The sequence below is a fragment of the Miscanthus floridulus genome, chromosome 9, assembly GCF_019320115.1.
Source record: "Miscanthus floridulus cultivar M001 chromosome 9, ASM1932011v1, whole genome shotgun sequence".
Lineage (NCBI taxonomy): Eukaryota > Viridiplantae > Streptophyta > Magnoliopsida > Poales > Poaceae > Miscanthus > Miscanthus floridulus.
This window is the reverse complement of record NC_089588.1, coordinates 60,240,160-60,260,771: the sequence shown is the minus strand read 5'-3', so window position 1 is coordinate 60,260,771 and position 20,612 is coordinate 60,240,160.

Here is a 20,612-nt window from a genome sequence, read left to right as displayed (position 1 = left end):
CGACTTGGAGATCAAGCAAGATCCTGGTCGGTTAGAATAGGAATCCTTATCCGGCCACCTATGGCAATTGTAACTGGTTAGGATTAGTTTCTAGATTTGTAACCCTACTCCCCAGACTATATAAGGTGGGCAGGGGACCCCTCTCAAAACATCTCTCATTGACATACAGCAATACAATCAGACGCAGGACGTAGGTATTACGCCTTCACGGCGGCTGAACCTGGATAAAACCTCATGTCTGTCTTACGTCACCATCTTGTTTGTAGCTTGCGCATCTGTCTGCCGATAATCTACTACCTTGGGCATACCCCTAGGTAGACTGCCGACCATATTTCATCGACAGAAACCACCTAATGGATGAGCTCAACCCTCTCCAAAGCCTCCTTGAGCCTCGCCTTGGTGTGGGCAAGATCAAACTCCATCGATAGTCCTCTCTCCCCAAGGAAGTGCCAGAGCTTCACCACCTCCTCATTGCGAAGGACGAACTGAGCCTTCCTCGGGTCACTAGGGTAGGGCCACACTAGCTCATGGGTTGCCCCCAACCCGCTAGAAGATCCAGCCATCGCAATATTGCATGATGGCTAGATCATCACCAACTCCTGTGACGGTAGGATGGCTGGCGGCTCTACCCCACTGCCTGCCTCACTAGAGCAAGGGATCTCCACTATCTAGACTCCGTGGCTCACCAACAAATGTTCTACCTCTAACCTAGCCATGTCTCCTCTCAACCCCTCCAACTCTAACCAGGAGAGCGAGCCATGCGTTCCTCCACCGAACGAGGTAGGGAGACCGGTTTCCCTCCTGTCTTCCGCCGTAGTTGTTGGGGGAGGGATTGCAAGGGTCACCTCCAACCCAACCTCAGCCATCACCATAGGACCATACTCATGACCGGCCAGGAGGACGCAACCCCCAGAAGGGAAGGTCACACCGCCGCCAATTGGCTTTCCCCGCTGCTCGTCGCAACTCACTGTAGGCTGGGTCTCCACTCCTCCTGCATGGGAGGTGGAGCGATGCCCAGTCCCGCCAGTCCCTGGCCACTGTCAAATGAGTATAGGTCATTCGCACTCAAAAAACTCAGCTATGAGATCAAAAAGGATCATAAATGCATACCTAGATGAAAGCGGCAGAGCCCTGAAGACCTGACCCGCTGGCGACGAGCCCACTAGACGAGGAAAGCTCAAGGATCACGACCTGTGCCCCCTTGTATCGACCAAGGGAGGAGCCGACCTAGCCGGTTCCTGATGGGCCCATGAATGGCCATGAACGTCGGCTCATGGTGCACCCACCTGAGCAACTGACAGGGCATCTCTTTGTTGTGGGTCATGCACATGCGCCGACCCCAAAGATGTGGGGGTACGAGCATGCTCCTTCGACCGGCCGGCGTGCCCCGCCATGCTCGGAGTAGGGGGTTGCATAGCCAACGATGCCTCCGAAGGGCACGGCGACCGCGCCCACTTCACCTCTCGCTTGACGGCGGTGTCTTCGTTCAAGGTGTGCTTCCTCGACTCAGGAATGTTGCTGAGATTCTTTGCATCCCGCCCACCGCTGATGGACACGGCCGTAGGCTCACGATGCTCCACCGAGGTCGCGATGACGCCCCTGTCTCCTTGTAACACCCAAAATTCTACTGCAAATAGCAATTAAATTCTTGCCCTATTTATACATTTTCTAGGTATTTCTAACATAGGCCAAATAATAAATATTGTATAAATAAAATAAAATATGAGTTTAGAAACTTGTTTGTTGCATTCATGCCGAATCATATGGGTTTTGATTGAGTGTAGGGCTAGATGATTTGAAGTTTACATTCAAAACTTATTTGAATTTGGCTTAAAAATGAAAATGGAGAAAATAGGATTGGATAAACATTTGATTTAAAAAAAAGAAAGTCACCTTCTGGCCCAACCCAGCCAGCCCAGCCTTCTTCTCCCTCCTCCTCCCGTGGCCTGCCTTGCCGAGCGCAGCCCACCCGGCGACTGCTCCACGCTGACGCGCTGGCCCGCACCCCGCGCGGCCTAGCTTGCCACCCGCGCGCACGCACCAACTCGGTGGCCCAGCTGCTGCTTCGCTGCGGCCCGCTCCGCGCGACGGCACGCTGCTGTGGCCTGCTCGGCCTACGCCACATGTGCCATTCTCTCACTGTGCGTCTGGACCCACTCGTCAGCCACGTCGTCCACCTTCCTTCCCCGGTGCTCCCCTTCCTTTCTCTGCCCGGCCATGGCGCGGCACCGATGGAAAGCCACCGGTGCCCGTTTGGAAGGTGCCGAACCCGCCCTGCTTCCCTTCCTTTTATGCCGCAGCCGCCCACCTATAAAGGCCGAGCCTCCCCTCAGCCCTTCTCCATCCTTGCCCGCTACCATGAGCCATCGCCGCCGGTGAAAACCCCCCTCCTGAGCGTGAACGCTGACGCCAAGGCCATCCGAAGCACCGCCGAACTTCCCCGCGCCCGTAGGTACTCCCCGATTCATGTTTTGGCGTTGTTTTGCCCGGCTACATCCTCACCCGCGCGCCTCTTCTCTCTCCAGTTCGTGGCCGCCGTCGACGACCAACCTCGGAGCCTTCCCGGACGCCGCGTTCCCCTCCAAACGACTCACGGTGAGCCCCTATGTCTTCCCGTGCCCTCAGACCTTGCTTTGGCGCCCTGGGAAGCCGTAGCCCAAGGTCCAGTCGCACCGGCCACGGCGCCGCCGGCCTCTCTTTCTTCCCCGGTGAGCCACCACCCGGCCTTCACCCCTACGCCGTTGGATCTAGCGTGGATGGCCAGGATTAGGTACCGGTTGGATTTAAGTGGCCGGTCCACCGTAGACTCGTGGACCCGGCGCACCGTGCCGCGTCAGCGCGCCCACGCCCGCGTGGTGCACCGCGCCTAGTGAACAGCCGCCGCGTGTCGTTGAGTTAGCAGCCCCGGTCAGTCGTCGGGTCAAACCCCAGTCAACCGAGCGCGTTTTGCAGAAAAGCCCCCACTTTTTCTAGTAATCAACCCGCGGTCCAGTCCAGTTCAAATTAATTTTTATTTAGTCCTGTTTTTATTCGTTCAGAACCCTGACATTTCCAGAAATAGTACACCCGGTCCAAATTTCATTTAAATTCAGATTCTTAATTATTTAATTCGAAAATAGGTTAGTTTATTTATAGAATTGCCATTACATCTTATTTCATGCATAACTTTCACGTTTTAAGTCCGATTTGAGTGATTCTTTCGCTCATGTGTTCGTAGAAATGCGTAGAACAGATCTATAAGCTTTTCAACATATGTTTTCACTGTTTGGAGTACTGTTCTAATAGAGTTCTATCTTGTATGCATGTAATGATTGGTACGATGCTCGATTGATGATTGGATCACGATTAGAGGGTGAGCCATTCGAGGTGACTGACGACCCCCAGCAGGATCAGCAGTACTCCCAGGACGACATTGAGGAAGGCAAGTGTACCAAAGGCCCCTTGTTACCTATGAACTACTACCACTTACATTCATGCATGAGTTTAATTTGAATTGCCTTTAAGGACTTTACCTAGATGATTCTTTGTATCACATATCCTTGATACTTGGGTTTATTGGGTAGGCATTTTGGATAGATGCTGCAGCGCTTAACATGAAGTAATTGTTAAACATATTTAAAGACTATGCAATGTGATAAAATAGAACTTTTTAGCAACAGATAGGGGGCTGGAGTACGGGGTTGAGTACTCTAGTGCCTCTCCATAAGGACTTAATCCTGAAGTAGCAACCCAGGAGGGACCGTACAACCCCGAGTGTCAAATGGCTCTGACTTTAACCTATTATCTAGTTTGTACTAGCTCGTCTGTAGCTCTAGTAAGGGGTAAGACGGTATCTTTCCTTTTTCTGTTAGGGTGTGCACCGTGCTGCGATGTCCACATGTGCCATTCCTTTGTAGCTACGATCTGTTAGTGCAACTAGCTAAGGGTTTCATAGTGAAACTCTGCCACACTTCCTGGGAAGAGGTGTAGTGGGTCTCGCGAACCCCGGCATTAGGAATCACGGCTCAGTGGGTAAAGATGTACAATTTCTGCAGAAATAATTAACCTGTTATAACAGCCATGCTCACGGATACGAGCGGTCTAGATCCTTCGAGATTAGTGGTTACTGTGGATGATGGATGGTTGGGAATTGAGATAAAGCTTGATGATACTTTAATACCACTTGGGAATTGGGACTGTTCATTAAAGTAGTAATTCAGGTTGCTAAAAATTGATCAACTAAAATTGCGAACCGCAGTCAAACAGTGTCAAGCCTATTTGAGCCTCATAGATCCCTTTGTTATACTTGCTAAGCATGGTGAGCTTACACTTGCTTTACATCCAATGAAAATCCCGGATGGGTAACAGATAATGGATATGAAGAGTTTCCGAAGGATGTCTAGGACTACTAGGGAGACGTTCACCAGTTGGAGTCCCTGTGGCAGTCAGGCTAGTTATTCCGCTGTGTTTGTGATAATATTGCCTTCGAGCAAACATTGTATTTAACTTTATAATGAGATATGCGATGTAATAAGTACTTTACTTTGATACTATTGCAATTTGTGATATATGTGTGTGTTTGGACATCCTGGGCGCACATATATGAGTACTTGGTTTTGCTTTGCAAAATTGGGTGCGACAAATTGGTATCAAAGCTATAACTGACTGTAGGACGAACAACCTAGATAGAAATGGACGTTTTTAGGATTTCATTATCTTTATTTTACTACTTTTACTTTGCTATAAAATTTTTGCTTCTATTCTATTCTTTATCTATTGCCAAAATTATTTTGTTCTAATACTCAACCTTTTCATTCTTGTAGATGGCCCGTACCAAGCAGACCCTGCGCAAGAGGACCATCCTGATGCCCACTAGGAGGACCAGGTTCACTTTGGGCAAGCGTGTCCCAGCACACCTTGTGGAGGCTCTAAGGAACCAAGAGGAGGAACCACCTGTGGAGGTGCCCATGGGGGAACCTCTGGAGGACTTGTTGGAGGATCCGATGGATGAAGAAACAGAGGAGGGACCCATGTTCGAGGGACCCATTGAGATAGAGGAGTCTGAGGAAGATCCCGAGGAAGTATAGGAACAAGGTGGCCAGGAGGGAGCTGGTGACCCCGATGATGGAGATGGTTCTGATGATTCTGATGCTGATGGAGGTGATGATGGAGATGGTGGAGACGACGAAGACGGTGGTGACGATGGGGATGATGACAATGATGATGATCACAATGCACCGTTGGCTCAGGGATGGACTGCGGAGATCCACTACGACTTGGAGGGTGATGGCTACTACCACCCTAGGCTTCTCGCACTTGTGCATCGCTACCACCCCAGAGGCACTATTCAGTACAGGACGGAGCATTGGACCCACCCTGACTACACCGGCTTCTGGGAGACAGAAGTGTACATCCGAGAGGGGACTCGGGTGCGCTACATCCACCGTGCCACCACTGCACGGCTCACATGTGCGGCCGTCATCAGGGATGCAGCTCGATAGGCGTTGATGGTCAACCATGACCGTCACTTCGACGACATCGCCTGGGAGGATGACCGCTATCTTCCCCGCCGTCGGAGCGGACAGTCTACATGCAACATCGCTACACCACTTGGAGAGGCAAACCTGAGGCTGAGGCCTACCCTGTTGTGCTTGGCCGAGACCCACACTGACTTGGATCAGGCCCTGGATGAGCTCGATGTCATGGGGAGGGCCTACATGCAGCTGGCTCGTGAGAACGCTACACTGAAGCAGCAGCTAGGAGGTCCAGATGTGGAAGATTCAGGAGTACCCGCTCAGTCACCCTCGAGGACCAGAGGAGAGTCTAGAGACCCCAGCACCAGCACCACCATCGACCCGTACCCATAGGAGAGTCTTAAAAATATGTAATAAGCACGCGTAGCTACGCGAGAGAGTATTTAGTTTCTTTCTTTTAATGGTTGGACAAGTGTTAGTTGCATGGTTGGATGTTTATCATTATGAATAATGTTTGATTTGGATCTTTGATATGATTGTGATGACTTGTGGGCATGTCCACGGTCATTTAGTTAAGGTTAAGGTTTAAGGATATTATGAATAAATAGTTGGGTTTCGTTTTATCATGCTGTCCATTCTGTATCTTTTGGAACAGTCTGTCTTTATCAGTTCATATCTCGTAATCTAGATACTCAAAGGTCATGAAATTTTTATGGAGATAAGTAGACTTCAACATCTTTCTTTTGGCTCTGGAATCACCTCAATAGCTATTATAAATTGTGAGATACAGCTGTTGTAAGTTGAGGTTTCTGTGCTGTCAGGATTCCGGAACAGTACTTCTTATCGTCTGTATTTGACTAAGTAAACTTCGGAATCTGAAAAAGTGTTCTAAACGAAAGTTGTAGAGAATTTCATAAGCTTTCCTGAAAGGTATGCTACGCAATCATATGATAAACAGAGAGTGAGATATGCTCGTTTTACAGCACTGCTGTTATCCAACTCGCTGGAAAAGTTCAGAACAAATATCTTCTTGCATACCCTATATATATCTCTTGTCTACACCCACTCTTGTTACACCAGTATCTTGTAAGAGTTATATGCTTGGACGTGTGAGACTTATATGATGCATCTACAGATGGTGAACACCAGGAGGAACAACCAGGGAGGCGAGGAACTGCCACCACCACCCCCAGTCTCCATGGAGCAGCTGATGATGATGCAGACCCAGTTGCTTCAGCAGATGGCCCAGAACATGCAGAACATGGGGCAAGGGAATGGGAATGCACCCCCTCATGTCAGGGATAAGAGGGGAGAGTTTCTAAAAGGACACCCACCTGTATTCAAGCACTCTGCCGATCCACTCCAAGCTGATGATTGGCTACGTGCCATTGAGAGGCAACTGGAGATTGCCCAATGTGATGATAGGGAGAAAGTTTTATATGCTTCTGGACAGTTGCAGGGAGCTGCACAGGATTGGTGGGACTCATTCCGCTTCGGCTGCACCGAAGCTAATCCCATCACTTGGGCTAAGTTCTGTAGTGCCTTTCGCACTCACCACATGCCTGCAGGACTAATGAAGCTGAAGAAGGAGTTCTTGGCTCTCAAGCAGGGGAGCATGACTGCTGCTGAATATCGTGACAAGTTTATACAATTGTCACGGTATGCACCTACTGAGGTAGACGAGGATGGAAAGAGGCAGGAGCTGTTTATGGAGGGCTTGAATGATGGTCTCCAGTACCAGCTATTGTCCCATACCTTTGCTAACTTCCAGTAGCTGGTGGACAAAGCTTTAGTGATTGAGAACAAGCGCCGCCAGATGGAGGACAAGAGAAAATTTCAAGGACAGCAACCTAGGAGCAACTCTCGCTTCCGTACCAACCCTCAACAAACTCAACCTCAGCAGCGCTATCAAGGTCAGACAGGTCCCAACCGCAACCAGCAGCAGCAGCGTGCACAGCAGCAGCAACAGCAGTACAAGGCACCAGCTCAGCGCCAGCAGCAACCCAACAATGTACCAGTGAGGAATAATGCCCCCAATGCTCCGTAGAGGAATGGCGCACCAAAAGCGCCAAATGCAGTTAATGACAACAAGTGCTTCAATTGTGGAGAGCCGGGACATTACTCCAATAGATGCCCCAAGAAGACTAACTCACAGTAGAACTACGTTCAGGGAAAGGTGAACCATGTTACTGCTGAAACAGCTCAGGAGGCACCGGATGTGGTGATTGGTACGTTTCCGATCAACTCAAACTCAGCTACAGTACTTTTTGATTCTGGTGCTTTGCATTCCTTCATAACATATACATTCATAAAGAAGCATGGTATTCCAGTAAGTGTTATGAAGAAACACATGTTAGTAAGCTCACCTGGTGGGGTAATGAAAGCAGAGTGGATATGCTTAGCTGCTAGTCTCATCATAAGGGGGGTAGAATTTCAAGCAAATCTCGTAGTCATAAATTCCACCGGTATCAATGTCATCTTGGGTATGGATTGGCTAAGGTTGCAGAAAGTAGTTATTAACTATGGTAATAGTTCTGTGAATCTTATCACTTCAACTGGAGAAGAAGTGGTGTATGTGGCAACTCAGTCAGCTGTAGAAATCTGTCGGGTTAATCAGTTGGAGGGCACAACCTTAGAAGATATAAGGATAGCAAATGAGTACCCGGATGTCTTCCCTAAGGAATTGCCAGGTATGCCACCTGACTGAGATATCAAGTTTATAATTGAACTTTTACCTGGAACTGCACCCATAGCTAAGAGACCCTATAGAATGGGAGTGAATGAATTAGCAGAACTTAAGAAACAACTAAGGGAATTGTTAGATAAGGGTTATGTTCAACCTAGTTCATCACCATGGGGTGCACCAGTACTGTTTGTAGAAAAGAAGGATGGTACACAAAGGATGTGCATAGATTACAGGTCACTTAATGAGGTCACAATTAAGAACAAGTACCCATTACCTAGAATTGATGACCTATTTGACCAATTGAAAGGGGCTTGTGTGTTTTCCAAGATTGATCTTCGATCTGGATACCATCAGTTGAGGATAAGGCATACTGACATCCCTAAGACCGCCTTTGTGACCCGCTATGGACTGTATGAGTTCACAGTCATGTCTTTTGGTCTAACAAATGCACCTGCCTACTTCATGTATCTGATGAACAAAGTATTCATGGAGTACCTTGATAAGTTTGTTGTCGTGTTCATTGATGACATACTAGTGTATTCTAAGAATGAAGAAGAACATGAAGGACATTTGAGATTGGTGTTGCAAAAGCTTAGAGAACATCAACTTTATGCCAAGTTCAGCAAATGTGAGTTCTGGCTAAAAGAAGTATCTTTCCTTGGTCACATAATCTCTAATGGAGGAGTAGCAGTAGACCCCAAGAAGGTTAGAGATGTATTGAGTTGGAAGCCACCCAAAGATGTTAGTGAGATTTGGAGTTTCCTGGGTATGGCTGGGTATTATAGGAGATTCATCGAGGGATTCTCTAAGTTAGCCAAGCCCATGACTGCGTTGTTAGAGAAGAATGCCAAATTTGTATGGACTAAACAATGCCAGAACAGTTTTGAGGAGTTGAAGAAGAGACTGACTTCTGCTCCAGTGCTCATCTTACCTGATCTCACCAAAAGTTTCTCTATCTATTGTGATGCCTCACGGCAAGGTCTAGGAGGTGTTCTTATGCAAGAAGGCAGAGTTGTTGCCTATGCATCTAGACAGCTGAGAAAACATGAGTTAAATTATCCGACTCATGATCTGGAATTGGCAGCTGTGGTGCATGCTCTTAAGATTTGGAGGCACTACTTGATTGGTCATAAGTGTGAGATTTATACGGACCATAAGAGCCTGAAGTATATATTCACGCAGTCAGATCTAAATCTGAGGCAGCGTAGATGGCTCGAGTTAATCAAGGATTATGATTTGGATATCCACTATCACCCGGGAAAGGCTAATGTTGTAGCAGATGCCTTGAGTAGAAGGAGTTATGTGAACATGGCCTATACAACTCAACTACCTGAAGAGTTGTGTGAGGAGTTCAAATACTTGAATTTGGGTATTGTGGCCAACACCATGGAGTTAGAGGTGGAATCCACTCTGGAACAAGAGATTCGTAAAGGACAGCTGGGTGATGAGAGGATCAAGGATATTGCAGAGCGTATAGTGATTGGTAAAGCCCCAGGATTCCATATGGATGATCAAGGGACAGTATGGTTTGGTAAAAGGATTTGTGTGCCAGAAGTAAAATCTATTAGGGAGTCTATCTTGAGGGAAGCTCACGACTCAGCCTATTCCATACACCCAGGAAGTACTAAGATGTATCTTGATCTTAAAGAGAGGTACTGGTGGTATGGACTAAAGAGAGATGTAGCTGAACATGTGGCTATATGTGATACGTGCCAAAGAGTGAAAGCAGAACATCAGAGACCAGCAGGTTTACTACAGCCTATAAAGATACCCGAGTGGAAATGGGAAGAAGTTGGAATGGACTTTATAGTTGGATTACCCCGTACACAGAGAGGATTTGACTCTATCTGGGTGATTGTTGACCGACTGACAAAAGTGGCCCATTTCATTCTGGTCAAGGTAACTTATTCGAGTGCAAAGTTAGCAGAGTTATATATGGAAAGGATTGTATGTTTACATGATGTACCAAAGAAGATTGTTTCGAATAGGGGTACACAGTTCACATCACATTTCTGGCAGAAATTGCATGAGTCGATGGATACGAAGTTGAACTTTAGCTCAGCTTACCATCCTCAAACAGATGGACAGACCGAGAGAACAAATCAGATCTTAGAGGATATGCTAAGAGCTTGTGCTCTGTAGTATGGGACAAGTTGGGATAAGAGTTTACCTTATGCCGAATTCTCCTATAATAATATCTACCAAAAGAGTCTTAAGATGGCACCGTTTGAGGCATTGTATGGCAGGAAGTGCAGAACACCATTGTTTTGGAATCAAATGGGGGAAAGCCAAGTCTTTGGACCAGATGTTTTGCAACTGGCAGAAAAACAAGTGCAAACAATAAGGCAAAACCTAAAGGTTGCACAATCCCGACAGAAAAGCTATGCGGACACAAGAAGAAGAGATTTGGCATTTGAAATTGGTGATTTTGTCTATCTCAAAGTTTCACCTATGAAAGGAGTAAAGAGATTCCATACCAAGGGAAAGTTGTCACCCAGGTATGTGGGACCATTCAAGATCATCAACAGGAGAGGAGAAGTTGCTTACCAGTTAGAGTTACCAGAGCAGCTCTCAGGTGTTCATGATGTTTTCCATGTGTCGCAACTTAAGAAATGTTTGAGAGTACCTGAGGAACAACTACCTTTAGAAGAACTGGATATCCGAGGGGATCTATCATACAAAGAATATCCAGTAAGAATCCTGGAAACAACGGAGAGAATCACAAGGAGCAAAATAATAAGAATGTGCAAGGTTCTGTGGAACAGACACTCAGTGGATGAGGCAACGTGGGAAAGAGAGGAAGATCTGAGAACTGGCTATCCCAATCTCTTTGAACCATTCAAATCTCGAGGACGAGATTCATCCTAAGGGGGGTAGGTTTGTAACACCCAAAATTCTACTGCAATTAGCAATTAAATTCTTGCCCTATTTATACATTTTCTAGGTATTTCTAACATAGGCCAAATAATAAATATTGTATAAATAAAATAAACTATGAGTTTAGAAACTTGTTTGTTGCATTCATGCCGAATCATATGGGTTTTGATTGAGTGTAGGGCTAGATGATTTGAAATTTGCATTCAAAACATATTTGAATCTGGCTTAAAAATGAAAATGGAGAAAATAGGATTGGATAAACATTTGATTTAAAAAAAGAAAAAAGAAAGTCACCTTCTGGCCCAACCCAGCTAGCCCGGCCTTCTTCTCCCTCCTCCCGCGGCCTGCCTTGCCGGGCGCGGCCCACCCGGCGACTGCTCCACGCTGACACGCTGGCCCGCACCCCGCGCGGCCCAGCTTGCCACCCGCGTGCACGCACCAACTCGGTGGCCCAGCTGCTGCTTCGCTGTGGCCCGCTCCGCGCGACGGCGCGCTGCTGCGGCCTGCTCGGCCTACGCCACATGCGCCATTCTCTCACTGCGCGTCTGGACCCACTCGTCAGCCGTGTCGTCCACCTTCCTTCCCCGGCGCTCCCCTTCCTTTCTCTGCCCAGCCATGGCACGGCACCGATGGAAAGCCACCGGCGCCCGTTTGGAAGGTGCCGAACCCGCCCTGCTTCCCTTCCTTTCATGCCGCAGCCGCCCACCTATAAAGGCCGAGCCTCCCCTCAGCCCTTCTCCATCCTTGCCCGCTACCGTGAGCCATCGCCGCCGGTGAAAACCGCCCTCCCGAGCGCGAACGCCAACGCCAAGGCCACCCGAAGCACCGCCGGACTTCCCCACGCCCGTAGGTACTCCCCGATTCGTGTTTTGGCGTTGTTTTGCTCAGCTACATCCTCACCCGCGCGCCTCTTCTCTCTCCAGTTCGCGGCCGCCGTCGACGACCAACCTTGGAGCCTTCCCAGACGCCGCGTTCCCCTCCAGACGACTCATGGAGAGCCCCTACGTCTTCCCGTGCCCTCAGACCTTGCTTTGGCGCCCTGGGAAGCCGTAGCCCAAGGTCCAGTCGCACCGGCCATGGCGCCGCCGGCCTCTCTTTCTTCCCCGGCGAGCCACCGCTCGGCCTTCACCCCTGCGCTGTTGGATCTAGCGTGGATGGCCAGGATTAGGTACCGGTTGGATTTAAGTGGCCAGTCCACCGTAGACTCGTGGACCCGGCGCACCGTGCCGCGTCAGCGCGCCCACGCCCGCGTGGTGCACCGCGCCCAGTGAACAGCCGTAGCGTGTCATTGAGTCAGTAGCCCCGGTCAGTCGTCGGGTCAAACCCCAGTCAACCGAGCGCGTTTTGCAGAAAAGCCCCCGCTTTTTCCAGTAATCAACCCGCGGTCCAGTCCAGTTCAAATTAATTTTTATTTAGTCCTGTTTTTATTCGTTTAGAACCCTGACATTTCCAGAAATAGTACACCCGGTCCAAATTTCATTTAAATTCAGATTCTTAATTATTTTAATTCGAAAATAGGTTAGTTTATTTACAGAATTGCCATTACATCTTATTTCATGCATAACTTTCACGTTTTAAGTCCGATTTGAGTGATTCTTTCGCTCATGTGTTCGTAGAAATGCGTAGAACAGATCTATAAGCTTTTCAACATATGTTTTCACTGTTTGGTGTACTGTTCTAATAGAGTTCTATCTTATATGCATGTAATGATTGGTATGATGCTTGATTGATGATTGGATCACGATTAGAGGGTGAGCCATTCGAGGTGACTGATGACCCCCAGCAGGATCAGCAGTACTCCTAGGACGACATTGAGGAAGGCAAGTGTACCAAAGGCCCCTTGTTACCTATGAACTACTACCACTTACATTCATGGATGAGTTTAATTTGAATTGCCTTTAAGGACTTTACCTAGATGATTCTTTGTACCACATATCCTTGATACTTGGGTTTATTGGGTAGGCATTTTGGATAGATGCTGCAGCGCTTAACATGAAGTAATTGTTAAACATATTTAAAGACTATGCAATGTGATAAAATGGAACTTTTTAGCAACAGATAGGGGGCTGGAGTACGGGGTTGAGTACTCTAGTGCCTCTCCATAAGGACTTAATCCTAAAGCGGTAACCCAGGAGGGACCGTACAACCCTGAGTGTCAAATGGCTCTGACTTTATCCTATTATCTAGTTTGTACTAGCTCGTTTGTAGCTCCAGTAAGGGGTAAGAGGGTATCTTTCCTTTTTCTGTTAGGGTGTGCACCGTGCTGCGATGTCCACATGTGCCATTCCTTTGTAGCTATGATCTGTTAGTGCAACTAGCTAAGGGTTTCATAGTGAAACTCTGCCACACTTCCTGGGAAGAGGTGTAGTGGGTCTCGCGAACCTCGGCATTGGGAATCACGGCTCGGTGGGTAAAGATGTACAATTTCTATAGAAATAATTAACCTGTTATAACAGCCGTGCTTATGGATACGAGCGGTCTGGATCCTTCGAGATTAGTGGTTACTGTGGATGATGGATGGTTGGGAATTGAGATAAAGCTTGATGATACTTTAATACCACTTGGGAATTGGGACTGTTCATTAAAGTAGTAATTCAGGTTGCTAAAAATTGATCAACTAAAATTGCGAACCGCAGTCAAATAGTGTCAAGCCTATTTGAGCCTCATAGATCCCTTTGTTATACTTGCTAAGCATGGTGAGCTTACACTTGCTTTACATCCAATGAAAATCCCGGATGGGTAACAGATAATGGATATGAAGAGTTTCCGGAGGATGTCCAGGACTACTAGGGAGACGTTCACCAGTTGGAGTCCCTATGGCAGTCGGGCTAGTTATTCCGTTGTGTTTGTAATAATATTGCCTTCGAGCAAACATTGTATTTAACTTTATGATGAGATATGCGATGTAATAAGTACTTTGCTTTGATACTATTGCAATTTGTGATATATGTGTGTGTTTGGACATCCTGGGCGCACATATATGAGTACTTTGTTTTGCTTTGCAAAATTGGGTGTGACACTCCTTCATCCTTAGAGGTACTCACATTGCCACCCATGTCCGTGGGCTACTCCAACTCGAGCTCCGCCTCCACGTCGCTTCGGTTTTCATGTCCTCGGACCCACTGGCCGATCTCCTTCTCCTTCTCAAACCACCTCAGGGCCTTCTCAGCTCTCTTATTCTTCTTGGCAAGCGCTGCCTCCTTCACAGTAGCTTGCCGAGCTACACCCTCCAGCCCCCTCGAAAGATGTTGCCAGGATTTGTAACCCACGAGTCCCTACGAAACAGACAACTCAAAATCAAAATAAAGGAGAGCAAGAGGGAAAAGGACACGGAATAAGAAGAGGGGAGCATACCAGATAGGATAGCTTCATGGCATGAAGAGGTCCGGGCATTCCTTCAAGGGAGTCTTTATCACTTAGTTGAAGCACCCGGTCGAGTCAACTCCAGACTTTGTCCTTCGGCAACTCCTCCGGCGACGTGCGGTCAGCATCTGTTGGGCCAAAGTATGCCCACATCAGTCACCTCCTCTCTGCTAGTGGGGCAATGTGATGGTGGAAGAAGGTGTGGAAGACCCGCAGCCCATCGAGGCCATGCTACACTAGCTTCTGAAGCTCTGCCTCGATGACCTCCATCTTGTTCTGCCGACTAGAGGGACCCCACGACTAGCTTTCCCGCCTCTCTAGCCTTCTTCCGATGAATAGTAGGAGTGGTGCCTCCACTGGGTTCCTAATGTAGAACCACTCACCATGCCACCCCCGATTGGAGTCGTAGGGGGAATACGTGGGGTAGGAGCCTAATGACCTCGGCTTCTTCTACAAAGCGAAACCCCCAACCAACGCGGTTCTGGGTGGCTTCCCTCAGACAAGGCTCGCCTGGTGAAGATCCGCCAGAAGAGGTCCATGTGCGGCTCTATATCAAGGAACGCCTCATAGATGGTGATGAAATCGGTGATGTGTAGCACCCAGTCAAATTGAGGTGCTGTAGCTCCAAGCCCCACTCATTGAGGAGCCTGCGCAAGAACCAGTGCGCGGGATACCCAAGCTGTGCTCATGGAAGGCGAGGAAGGAGACAACCTCATCGTCTCATGGTCGTGGAATAGCTTCCCCTAGCACAGGAGCCCTCCAATGCGCCACCTCCTTCGATGGGAGCAGCCCCACGAATGAATCTGTGAGTTCTCTACCTCGCTCTACCCTCTCTCCTAGAAACCACCATGATGCATGAATAGGCTTGGCCAAAAGGAAGAAGGAGAAGTGGTAGCAGTTGGAGAAAGGCAAAAGAATAGGAGGAAAACCCTCTCCCTTCCCCTTATTTAATGCGGATAGGCATGCGGTGGGACGTGTCCTGATTGACGGGACGCGCCCTACCCAATGAAATGTCACCTAGTTAAGATGGGACGTGGCCTAGGTAGGGCCCACCACTACCACAACCCAGGCATAGGAAACAAGGCGCAACCACACGAAACAAACCTCTGCCTTCCTAGGCAGGGCTTAGAAGGGCCCAACAATGGGATCTCCATCAAGGAGAGACCAACTGGCTACCAGAGTCGATCAGATGGCTCAGGTGACTATTGAGAGACAGGTAAGGAGTAGTGGGATGCCCTGTGAGGGCTATGCCATCTCCGTCATGAACAATGGACACGAATCCCATTCGGACATATCCGATAAGAGCTCCTCAAACCCGTCACTCGAGTCATCATGGTAACTTTACCAAACTTTCTTACTTTATTTTATTTTCTGATGCAAGATCATCCTTTCTCATACATTCATTCACACATTCATCCATACAATCATTCATTAATCCCATATATCCAAAGCATTGCATATGCAATTGATGCATCACAACGCTTCATGTTGCATCACGAAGCAGTAGTCGCCTCATTTGACATGAGCGACGACCGATCAGGGTTGGAAGGCCGGCCCATGAAGGGCTCGAGGCCACCTCATGTCAAATAGAGCCAGGGGAGAAAACATAGATGAGCCCCAGCGGCCCTTGCCCGATCTGCTAAGAAGCAGACAGGGTCATCTTGACCTTCTTGTTCGATCCTAACCTCGAGCCATGCCCACATAATCTTCATCGAGGGGAGGCCAGCGGGCCACCTGAGTCGGTCTCTGAAATGGCTCAGGCATCTATCGGGAGGTGGGTTAAGGAGAAGTGGAGCGCCATATGAGGGCTATGCCGACCCCATTACAAACGATGGACCCAGATTCCACTCAGACATACCTATTAGAGAGCTCACCGAGCACGTCACTTGAGCCATCGAGGCAAGCGACGTTAGCTCAGCCCCTCCGGTTGCGAAAACCACGGATGGGGTAACGCACGAAACTAAACCAACCCCTTGGCCATGCCTGACACTTAGGTCCACGCTCTGTCGCGCCGGACCCCTCGGCCATGCCTAATGTTTGGCTTGGTGCTCGACGCCTAGGTCTGCGCTCCCGGAAACGATGGCTCAGAGCCTAGGAAGGGGAGACGTGCAAAAATAGGAGACATTCTTTCCTACTGATTTCACTATCCTCTCATTGATCTTTAGTGACACCTGACCCCAGCAATGGCAAGGGGTCGGATCTCACTCGGGGGATACACCCACTGGGTGCACTCGCGCGCACCCGCTGACAACTCGAAAAATCCCCTAGGTGATTCTACTCGAATCGCCCGGGGGCTCAGGGGCTACACCCACCGGGTGCGCTCACGTGGACCCACTAGCGAGTCAAAAAATCCCCCAGGCGATTTCTAGGACCACCAAGGCTACACCCCTTGCCTGGCTCCGCCTCACCCAATGTCTGAGGGCTAGCCCCGCCTCGCTCGATGACCGAGGGCTGGCCCTGCCTTAGCTGACCCCCAAGGGTAGGCTCCGCTTCGGCCGATGTCTAAGGGCTGGCTCCGCCTCGCACGATGTCCGAGGGCTGGCCCCGCCTCGACTGACCCCGAAGGGTATGCTCCACCTTGGACGACGTCTGAGGGCTGGCCCTGCCTCACTTGATGTCTAAGGGTTGGCTCTGCTTCGCCCAATACCTCAAATACGATTCCTAACGGAAGCTCATGCTATCGCCAACCACTATGGGCTAGAAAGTACAACCCTAGGTCAAACTTCTGGCATCATGCAAGGAGCGGTCACGCCTCAGCACGACCCGTCTCTATGACATATCGCTCAAGGGGACTCACATCGACCCACAATGACGGACGCATGGTCACTATGCTGCCTACTCCCTGTACGGCCATAGATCAGCATGCTGGTTCATTGGTCCGACACCTAGGTCCATGCTCCATCTCGCCTGACCCCTCGGCCACGCCTGATGCCTGAGTCTATGCTCCATCGCGCCCGACGATGACTTATGATCTTACACCCACCTGTTGCTCTCGTATAACGAGTATAAACAGCCCCTTCACGACTTCGTAGAAGTCCCAAAAGGGCTCTGGGGCTCCTATCGGGTTCATAAACTCAGGGTCCTCGATGGGCCTGCTTCCTAGTGAAAAGCTTAGCCCAACAGATGGCATTACAACAACGCATGACTCCTAGGCTGGCCCAGATACAAAATGATGGGTCAGAAGAGTGATCTAGTCTCCGACCAGAAGGCCTGGCCAAGGAGAGGACGACGCTCGCTTCTGACTCCGACCCACTTTTTCAACTAGGAGTATGTTGAACCTCTGCTTACAGCTCTTCTCTGACTGGCACGGTCGGAGCCAACTGGGAACGATTGATCGAGGATGCTCTCTCAGTGAGGACCGAAGAATCAGGCAGAGGAGATAAGGCAAGGCGCTCAAGTCAACCGCAATATCGAGGACCATACCCTGCATGCCTATAGGACGATACCGCCAGGAAATGCCAGAAGGGTGCTCTACAACCTTTCAGGCATGTCAGAACCAAAATAGTGTTGTGGGCACCGACATTTGCCTTATAGTGTTGTGGGCGCCGTCATTTGCTATACCAGGCGAACACGGTAAAACCTGCCACATGCGTCTGATATAAACAGTATTGTGGACGCCAACAACCGTCTTGTACCCGACAGTGTGGGCAACAAGACTTAACAGGATACGCACACACACACTCTCTCTCTCACTTGTAAGGCCATCCCCTTCACCCCTTCACCTATAAAAGGGGAGGCACTCTCTCCCAACAAAGGATGGTCATTCCGACTCTCTCTCTGCTAGCTTCAGACATTCAAAGCACTCAAACAGCTCCATGGCTCTAGAACTCTAATGCTACACAAAGCATACGTTCTAATACTTAGCGCACATTGGAGCTCCCGTCACTTTGACCCTTCGGTTCAGAGCCTGACCGGACCTTCGACACCCCCCTTCTTATTCCCATTCGTTTGTAACCCCATAGCAAACTTCGAGCACCTGGGCTCAGAAATAAAGTCATTGACTGACTAGAACTGGATGTAGGGCACGTTGCCTGAACCAGTATAAACCCTGTGTCATTGAGTGCTAGGTCATATCCGATCACAACGCATGGCCAAACTATAAATATTTACTTGTTGGTTACTTTTCGCACCAACACTATGTGTGTCTGTGCATGACTACTACTGCTACAAATTTTAGATGCTTCCAAGAATATTTAACCCCATACTTTACAACAAATGTTTGTTCCAATGGTTTGCTGTTGACATGTATATCAAGATTGAGAGCTCTCAATTAGATTATATATGCAACCATCAGAGGGAGATTAGAGCTGACCTATACCAATGATTGGTGGATAGCCTGCATGCGTGTGAAGGTAGAGCAGAAGTTGTTGGAAAGCGAACAGTGATGCCTTCATCATTTATTAGAGGCCCATGTGACATGAGGCGTCGGTACATGGATGTCATGGCTCTGGTACAGAGGTTTGGTAAACCAGACATCTTCCTCATTATGACATGTAACCCGAACTGGGATGAGATCAAGCGTGAACTCTACCCTGGTCAGACGCCACAAGATCACCTAGATCTCGTTGTTTGGGTCTTCAAAGCAAAACTGGAAGAGCTAAACGATAGGCTACTAAAAAGGATATTCTTGGAAAGGTCCGAGCACATGTATATGTTGTGGAGTTCCAAAAGAGGGGTCTACCATACGCACATTTTTTGCTAATCATGGAGAGGAAGTACAAGATCATGTGTCTAGAGCAGTATGATCTTCTCATCTCGGCTGAGCTCCCGAACAAGAAGTACCCAGTCTTGTACAAGATGGTTACCAAGCATATGATGCATGGCCCCTGTGGAGTGCTTAATCGCAATTGCCCATGCACAAAAGGTCATGATTCATGGAAGAACCATTACCCTTGACCTTTCTGTGATGTCATAGTATAGGGCTAGGATTCATACCCAATTTACAGATGACGTGAAGATGGTTGAAAGGAAAAGGTTCATGGCCACGAACTCGACAACAGATGGGTCATGCCTTACAATCCGTATCTCCTCCGTCTGTTCAACTGCCACATCAATGTTGAGGCATGTGGGAGTATCAAAGCAGTCAAGTATATGTTTAAGTACATCTACAAGGGTTATGACCGAGCATCTATGGCTGTGAGAAAGGCTGATAAGGAGGATAATGAAGGGAACATCGATGAGATCAAGCAGTACAGGGATGCTAGATGGATAACCCCTCCAGTAGCCTTGTGGAGGATATATGGTTTTGATTTGAGCAATAGGTACCCTGTTGTTTTGTTCTTACAGCTCCATCTTCCAGACATGCACATGGTGTCATTTCACCAGCACGAGGGGTGTTCGACGAGGTGCTTAATCATCCAGGTGTTGATAAGTCAATGCTTACAACATACTTTGAGATGAATAGAACAGATGAAAGAGCCCGAGGTATATTGTATCGGGACTTTCCCGAGCTCTATACATGGCAAGCATAGGGCAAAGTTTGGAACAAGAGGGTACGTGATACTACATTACAATAGATTGGAAGAATCGTGTCTGCTAATCCAGTTGAGGGGGAGCGTTACTATCTTAGGGTTCTCCTAAACTATGTGGTAGGTGCAACCTCCTTTAAGTGTCGAAGGACCGTTGACGGCGATATCCTACCAACCTTCCATGAAGCTGTAGAAAGAAGGGCCATAATCGAAGAGGACAACTCGCTCGACGAGAGTCTCTCAGAGGCAACTGGGTGGATGATGCCATATGCACTATGAAGGATCTTCGCAACAATATTAGTATTTTGTGAGCCCAATGATGTGTTCGGACTGTGGGAGAAACATAAGGAGGCAATGTCGGAGGACTACAGGCGCAACAATCAATCCAACTTCATGGTGGAGCAAATGGTCCTCATAAATTTTCGAAAATTGCTACAATCAATGTAGAAGGATATGAAGATGTACCAACTTTCTGATATCGATGACACATATGACGCATCTTCTGATATTCCTAGAGAGATTTTTGAGAAGGTTAGCATTGAGGCAAATGAGGATGATGTGGCTCTGTTAGACACCCTTAATGAGGAGCAGCGAGTTGCATATGATGAGATTATGTCATCGGTTGATACTAGTCATGGGGGTCTCTTCTTTGTGGATGGTCCTGGCGGGACCGGAAAGACTTATCTTTACAAAGCCCTTCTCGCCACTATACGTAGCCAGAAAAAGATAGTCATGGCAACAACTACATCTGGTGTTGCGGCCTCA